An 8,416-nucleotide genomic window follows, 5' to 3' on the forward strand; every position below is an offset into this window, starting at 1 on the left:
AAATTAGGAGTGGTAAGTTTCTATTCATTTTTAAAATTTGTCAAATATATCTTGAAGAGTCATTACCCCAAATTACAAACACACACACACACACACACACACACACACACACAGAGTATTTTTACTAAAGTAAGATAAAAAGAAATCTGTCTGTGGCAGGTTAGTTACTCAATCAAATGGTAATTCTGATGCTATGTAGATAGTGGTGCTGGAACAAAAGAATATCTAAAACACAGAGCACACCGTCTGATACTGCGGCCGAGGCATGACTATCTGTATATAACTAAAATTGAATGGAATCAACTTTACAGGTTTTTCAGGCCACTCTCCTTATCTGTTTACTCCCTCTTTTCTCATGTATAGGTTTCCCTCAATTGCTAGACATTTGGTGTGGAATTGCCTAGGTGAATTAATTAAATTGTTTTTATTCAGAATGAACAGAGAGTTGAATACAGATAGATGCAGTTTATTTTCTTTGAAAGTTTCATACTTGGCTGAATATTCGTTTTCTGTTTGGTTCCGGGTCTTCCCTGTTTTTGGAAGACTGTGCTAGTTTGGTGAATATTTGACAATTCAAGTTTCTTCTACATAGAAGGCATCAGAATGACATTTCCTAGGAAAATTCATGCTGCAGGCACAGCCTGTGTGACAGTGAAAAGATAATATTGGGTGCTCTGGTTTCATCCTTTCTGTCCCCTTTCAGAACATGTTTTAAATCTATTAAAGATGAGTTTCTCTATTGTGAAAGTTAATTTTCACTCTCATAGATTGACAGATCAGTCATTTGTTTTGGTGATGAGCACTTTTGTAATATTTCTTGTGTAGAGCTAGCAAGAACCTGACAGTACTTCTCCTAACAGTTGAGAAGACTGAAGTGTTGAAAACAACTTGTCGAATATAAAAGCAAGAGCGCTAGATCTCCAAGAAAGCACATCTTTGCTCTTAAAGTCAAGGCTGGCTCTCAGTAGGGCATATCAACCCTGCCTTTCTGGCCCTGTCCATGAGCACTCTGGATCTCTGCAACAGGGCGACGTAATGAACCAACCGTTGGTGTTACCTGAGAGTGAAGAGAGAAAGACGCATAATGAACCATGAATCACAGGAGCCTGGGATGTGAACACTGAAAGGGAGGATGGCACATTCTAACTAGCCTTGAATAAGCACCATATGACTGCTATGAAGGTAGGAGATCAGGGATAACTGAAGATTACCCCTGATTGCTTACCCATGCAGTTTACCATTGATGTTAGGATGCACTACATACCCAGACCTGAACCTCACAATCTTCTTCTATAGCATTCCAAAAAGTGCTACATGAGATGCATTCAATGAATACATTCAAAGGTGAGGCAGAATAAGGGCTGACTGGATTCCTGAAATAAACATGATTCATGAAATCTTTTTTTTTTTTTGGGGGGGGTGGAGTCCTCCTCTGTCACCCAGGCTGGAGTATAGTGGTGTGATCTTAATGATCTTAGCTCATTGCAACCTCTGTCTCCTGGGTTCCAGCAATTCTTGTGCCTCAGCCTCCTTAGTAGCTGGGATTAGAGGCACCTGCCAGCATGCCTAGCTTTTTTTTTTTTTTTTGTATTTTAGTAGAGAGGGGTTTCACCATGTTGGCCAGGCTAGTCTTGAACTCTTTACCCCAGGTGATCTGCCTGCCTCGGCTTCCCAAAGTGCTGAGGTTACAGGAGTGAGCCACCAGGCCTGGCAGTGATTCATGAAATCTAACAGAACAGAAGAGGTAGAATATTTGGGGATAAAGGGAAATATGCAAGAGGAAGGGAGAGTACATTGTCTTTCTTATTTATTGAGAGTATATCATGCACCTAACCCTGGAGATGGTGTTTAGGGATCAAGAGTAACTGAGGTAAGTTGGTGAAAGGAATGGTCCTGTCGTGAAGGAGGTTTCAATCTTACGGGGTGCCTAGGCAAGTTGAAGTCAATTATAAGAGTGGGAGAATGTTCATTTGGGCAATTGTAGGGCACTAACCAGTTGATTATTGGATGTGAGTTAATAGAAAAATCTTCCAGGAGACATTGGCAACTAAATTACGGCTTAAAGGAAGGGGAGAGAAAACCTGGGTACCAGAGGCTCTGGCTGCCATATGGAAAAGTTTGGATGTACATTTCATCTTACATCCCCCTTACAGAGGGAAATGGGGATGCAGTGAAAATTCCTAAGCCAGGAATTGATAGGATTAAGTTTGCATCTTAAAGGGGTTACTCTGGTTACAGAAGAGACAATGGATTGGAGAGAGACAAACTGAAGGTAAGGATAGTTTGAAGACTGTTGCGGTCATCTAAGCAATCAATGAGCCAAGCCAAGGTCTCGATGGAGATACAGGAGTGTGTGCGAATCAGTAAGATGGACAGGAGACAGAATCGTAGTAGTGCGTAAGCCTTGTAAAAGAGTGAGGCAAGACTAAATCCCAGGTTTCGGATTTTGGCCATGGGATAGATGATGCTGCGTGTCCTGAGCTGGACAATACAGGAAGAGTTGTGGGTTTCAGAACAGGAGGGATAAGACAGGAAGAGGCAACAAGCTTAGCTTTTCTTTTCTTTTCTTGTTTAGTTTTTCTTTTTCTTTTTTTTTTGGAGAAAGGGTCCTGCTCTGTCACCCAGGCTTGAGTGCAGTGGCCTGAACATGTTCACTACAGCCTTGACCTCCCCAGCTCAAGTGATCCTCCTGTCTCAGCCTCCCAAGTAGCTGGGACTACAGGTGCTTACCACCATGCCTGGCTAAATTTTGTATTTTTTGTAGAGATGGGGTTTCACCATGTTGCCCAGGTTGATCTTGAATTTCTGACCTCAAGGAGTCTGCTTGCCTTAGCCCCTTGATTTTCTTAAATTCAAAATTCTTGTGAGACATTCATGTGGAGATGTCTTACAGGAAGTTAGTAATGATGGAATGGCAAAGAGCTGAGCTTATGAGAAAGGGACATGGATTTGAGGGTGATGAGAAGGGTCGGAAAAGACTTTGAAGAAATATGGAACCAAATGATGGATTCAGGAATGTAATTTATGCTAATGTAGGGTTCTTGGAATTATAGAGAGGAGAGGTTGATATTATCAGTGTCTGCTTATATTAATCCCTAAGAATCAGAACTTTAATGAGGCTTAAAGAAAAGTTTAGGAGGAAGCAGTGGTGCTAATTAGACTCAAATCTACAAACTGGAACAGGAAAGATGTCTCATATTGGTGCTGTCAGTAATTTTACTTAAGTCATTTGCTTCTAGATAACATCAAACTTCCACCTATAAGGTGAGGATAGCAGTCTAACCCACAGCACTGTTTGAAATTGATCGTAACATACCTTAAAATGATCACCAGTCTTGATCATTTCAGGAATTCCTCACTGCATTTGATATGGGATTTCTAAAAATAGTGTTTCATTTGTCCAACTAGGACCATTCATATTTGTAAGGTACTTGACATTGTATAAACACCTTCAAAGACATTACATCATTGGATTCTCTCAGTAATCTAGTGAAATAGGCAAGAGAGTCATTATTATTCTTTCAATTTTACAGATGAGAAAACTGGGGCTATAAGAGGTGAAATGACTTGTACAAGATAAGTCACCATCTAGTAAGTGGCAGATCTGGAAATCTATCTAGTTAAGGCATCTGGACTACAAATATGATTACAGTTTTTACCACTATTCCATAACAGTCCATCACTTAGTCTTTGGATTCAGATTAAATGATTTAACTAGATCAGCTAGACTATTCAGATTAGCAAATGTATGAGACAATCAGCCACGTGCAAGCCATTGGGTAAGATATTGGAGAGACACAATGACAAATACAAGACATCTTTGGGAACTGGAAATCTCCTTGAGGCACATGAAAGTGCCTGATCAATTGGAAATAGTAATAGAGACATAAAATGATAGCAATAATCCAAGACATCTTAAAATGTTGGGGATGGACCACCAGTACTCTAGAGATTCAGAGAGAAAGTCGTTTGCACAAACTTCGTGGAGGAAGCATGACTTGAATTTAGCCTAGGAGGTAATCAGAGAGAAAAATGAAAGCAGCTAAGGCCAGGACACACACAGGGCACAATGGCAATGAGAAGGGACAGTCAAGATTGCTTGACAGGAAGTAGAACTGGTTGGTTGGAACAGAAGTTTTATGCAAAGATGTTATGTTGAAAATTCTGTAGAGGTAAAGTGGGCAGTTGTTAAAGAGTTTTGAAATATTAATCTAAGAGGGTTAGTAAAGTATTTTTTAACCTGCGTTGTTTTATCAGATTCGTTTTTTTTGTTTTGTTTTGTTTTTTTGAGACAGAGTCTTGCTTTGTTGCTCAGGCTGGAGTGCAGTGGCATGATCTCAGCTCACTGCAACCTCTGCCTCCCAGGCTCAAGCGATTCTCATGCCTCAGCCTCCAGAGTAGCTAGGGTTACAAGTGCGCACCACCACACTCAGCTAGTTTTTTATTTTTCAGTAGAGATGAGGTTTCATCAGATTGGCCAGGCTGGTCTCGAAATCCTGACCTCAAGCGATCTGCCTGCCTTGGCCTCCCAAAGTGCTGGGGGTTATAGGCGTGAGCCACTATGCTTGGCCAAGATTAGTTTTTAAAAAATCACATGGTTAATTCAGTGGAAGATTTCTGAAATTTCATGTACTGATTGATTCATTTGTTAAAAATTCATCTCATTTTGTTGTTCAGTTTCCTAACCACAATGAGGGAAAATCTTCTGTCCCCCTCCATTAGAAATCAACTGCATTTAAGTAATAAAAGTTAAATATAGAATTTATGTGCTATTTTCTACTAAATTGCTGAGGTTTTCAAAAAGCAACCTGCTGAGGATCTTTGGAGAATGTTTTCTCTGCTACTGGAGAACCTCCCTTCTTTGGGGACTTTCCTGAGAATTTCCTTGAGGTTAGCTCTCATTACATTCAATGGATCAAGTACTAACACATTGAAAAGACAACTTTTCCAACAAGGGAAAGCAAATGTCAAAAACTGACAAAAGAAGTCAGAAAATGTGGCAATTCTTTGGCTTACAGTTAGAGAAGATGATGGCATCCGACATTTTAAGCCACCTGTTTAAAGCACACACACATGCCAGTACTTAAGGAAGCTAAAGCTGAGGCTACTTTAAATCTTATCAAAACCACTATCAGAAAAAGATGACAAAAAATACTGTATGTTTACTGATAGCTCTAGTCACTATTCATGTCTGACAAATTATATAGCCAGTAGACAACTTTGGGTTATCTCCTGGAGATATCAGTGATGTTACCACATTGGCGATGGCTTAGCCTGAACAGTGACAAGAGGCTAAAGGCTTCTGTACTGACGTCTGATTATGTAATATTCGAGGTGTGCCAAAAACTTCTAATCAGGATAAATGAGTTCTGAGCAGTGAAAAGAAAAATGCATTACCTGTGCTAGCACGGATCCTGAGACGCTTATCAGGAAACACATTTCATGGTCTCAAAGGAGCTCTGTGGTTCTTCTTTGAAAGGTGAGTACTTTCCAACTAGACAAAGGTTTCACTATTACTTGGTGCAACTGAGTCAGGCACTGTTTTGCAAGTAAACTGAGTAAAAGAAACATTCATTTATACAAATTGTGAATCCTTCTGATTCCACGGAAGAGCTAATTTCCGCATTCAGAACACATGTGAATTCTTTGGCAGGATACACTTCATTCTACTCCAGCATGAAGTTAAATTAAATCATCCAGAGTAACCAATCTGGGGAAATGTCTTTTTAAAACACGATTTTTTTCTTCTTCTTCTAACAGATCTGGGTCCTATAACACAGGTAATATAAAGATTTCGACTTGAACTACATAAACATTCTTTCAACCACAATGGACCAACAGTAATTCTGAGTGAAGAGATTTATTTCTTGATATATTTTTATTATTATTATTATACTTTAAGTTCTAGGGTACATGTGCAAAACGCGCAGGTTTGTTACATATGTATACATGTGCCATGTTGGTGTGCTGCACCCATTAACTCGTCATTTACATTAGGTATATCTCCTAATACTAACCCTCCCCCTTTCCCCCACCCCGCAGCAGGCCCCAGTGTGTGATGTTCCCCACCCTGTGTCCAGGTGTTCTCATTGTTCAATTCCCACCTATGAGTGAGAATGTGCATTGTTTGGTTTTTTGTCCTTGCGATAGTTTGCTGAGAATGATGGTTTCCAGCTGCATCCATGTCCCTACAAAGGACATGAACTCATCCTTTTTCATGGCTGCATAGTATTCCATGGTGTATATGTGCCACATTTTCTTAATCCAGTCTATCTTGATGGACATTTGGGTTGGTTCCAAGTCTCATTAACTCGTCATACATTAGGTATATCTCCTAATACTAACCCTCCCCTTTCCCCACCCCGCAGCAGGCCCCAGTGTGTGATGTTCCCCACCCTGTGTCCAGGTGTTCTCATTGTTCAATTCCCACCTATGAGTGAGAATGTGCATTGTTTGGTTTTTTGTCCTTGCGATAGTTTGCTGAGAATGATGGTTTCCAGCTGCATCCATGTCCCTACAAAGGACATGAACTCATCCTTTTCATGGCTGCATAGTATTCCATGGTGTATATGTGCCACATTTTCTTAATCCAGTCTATCTTGATGGACATTTGGGTTGGTTCCAAGTCTTTGCCATTGTGAATAGTGCCGTAATAAACATATGTGTGCATGTGTCTTTATGTGCGATTTATAATCCTTTGAGTATATACCCAGTAATGGGATGGCTGGGTCAAATGGTATTTCTAGCTCTAGATCCTTGAGGAATCGCCACACTTGGCTCTGGGATAACTTGTATGTATATTTTCATTGTAAGTGACTTTGAACCTTTGGTATCTGGCCTCTAGAGTTTTGGTGGCTGTGTTTACTTTCAGAAATTTTCTTATGCTACTAACAATAGGGTTATCTGAGATATAACTGAATCTATTGTGCTAGCAAAAATAAAAAATAAAATAAAATAAAAAAATAAAAAAATAAAATAAATCACATCTTGGACCAGTTCTGATCTGTGGGCTGCCAGTTTGCAACCACTGATTTAGTTCTAAGTGAGTTACTCATGGACATATAATTCGTTGGTGACAGAGGTGGATCAACAACAGAGGTTCCTCTAATTTTTAGCCTTAAGTTGTCCCCATCATATCATGCTCCCAATTTTATTTTATGTATTTCTTCTCAATGAAATGGCTCTGTACCATTAAATTGTGTTTTAGAAAATCAAATCTATCTGTTTTCCAGATTGATTTCTTTCAATAAAACTTGGGTTTATAAAAATGCTCATCGCCTTTCTTCTATTTCATATGAAATGTTGAAAGGGCTTCATGCTTGATTTTAAGTTAAGATAATGAAGTCACAAAAGACATAAAAACAATGTGTGAGCAAATGTCTTTGCCTGCTGTCGTCACAATTTTTATTTCAGTAATCGCCTGAAATCAATGCTTTGGTGAAGGAGAATGCAGGTGGACTAAAAATGGAAATGCGTTGCAGTAATTCGGTAACGAATTATTCACATTGTGAATACTGTTGGTTATCCACCCAACACCTGTGCTCCTGTACTCGTTAATTAAGAACCTAATTACTTATACCCCTCCCTCTGATGACTAAGGAGCAGGCGACTTCCTTCTACACTGTGGGAGCAGATCATGCTTAATCTGGGGCAGTAAGGGCAGGCACTTCTCTGTTTTCCCTTATTGGCCCAGGGGTAGGTCTATATTAGTAGACCCAACAGACTGATGGGGGCACTTAACACCCAGTGCTTGAGGGAGAGCTTTCTCTCTTGGTCCTGCCAGACATTAACAAGAGAGCTTTGTAGTTCTAATTGCCATGGGCAGCCACCTGATGACCATGAGGGTGACCAACCTTAAGGTGAAATTGATGCCTGTAGGGAAGTAAGACAGAAAGAAACACAGTCTTTGTTGACATGATTGTGCTCACGATCATACTGAGCCTGGAGTCCTCCTTTCACTCTCTGAATTTGCAGTTATGTGAAATAGTACATTTCCTTGAGATTTGAGCTAGTTGGTGTTGGAGCTTTCTATCACCTGCTGCTGAAAAGGTCATTGCAGACATTCTAAAGCTGCTAGAAGAGTGTGAGGAAAGGTGTGTCCACTTGTTTTGCCTTCTCCTCTGTGTGTACAATGGAAATCTGCAGTGCAGGAATGATCTTAACCATGTAGAAAAGCATTGGTGCGGGAGGCAGAAGCCTGGATTCCAGTTTGGGTCCCAGCATGTTTATGGTTTCTGTGATATTGGATTAAACACTTAGCATCACTTAGCTTCTTTTTTTTTTTCTCTTTAAATGGGCATACAAATACCTGCCCCAACTACCTTATAGAGTTTCTGTAAGAATAAAATAGGATAATGTCAGTGAAACTGCTTTGAAGAGTACAGGCTCTCTCTCTCTCTCTCTCTCTCTCTAAATA

General features: G+C 40.0%; 1 long non-coding RNA gene across 1 annotated transcript in view; it reads right to left on the reverse strand.

Annotated features, from left to right (window-relative positions):
• Positions 1-408: 408 nt before the first annotated feature.
• Positions 409-8,416, reverse strand: part of LOC108538525 (uncharacterized) — a 26,508-nt gene continuing 18,500 nt past the window's right edge. Inside the window, exon 2 of the long non-coding RNA XR_001888102.1 lies at positions 409-1,057. This is a non-coding gene — a long non-coding RNA (uncharacterized LOC108538525). The remainder of the gene's footprint in view (positions 1,058-8,416) is intronic.

This window comes from Rhinopithecus bieti, unplaced genomic scaffold (assembly GCF_001698545.2).
Source record: "Rhinopithecus bieti isolate Rb0 unplaced genomic scaffold, ASM169854v2 scaffold_13900, whole genome shotgun sequence".
Taxonomy (NCBI): Eukaryota; Metazoa; Chordata; class Mammalia; order Primates; family Cercopithecidae; genus Rhinopithecus; species Rhinopithecus bieti.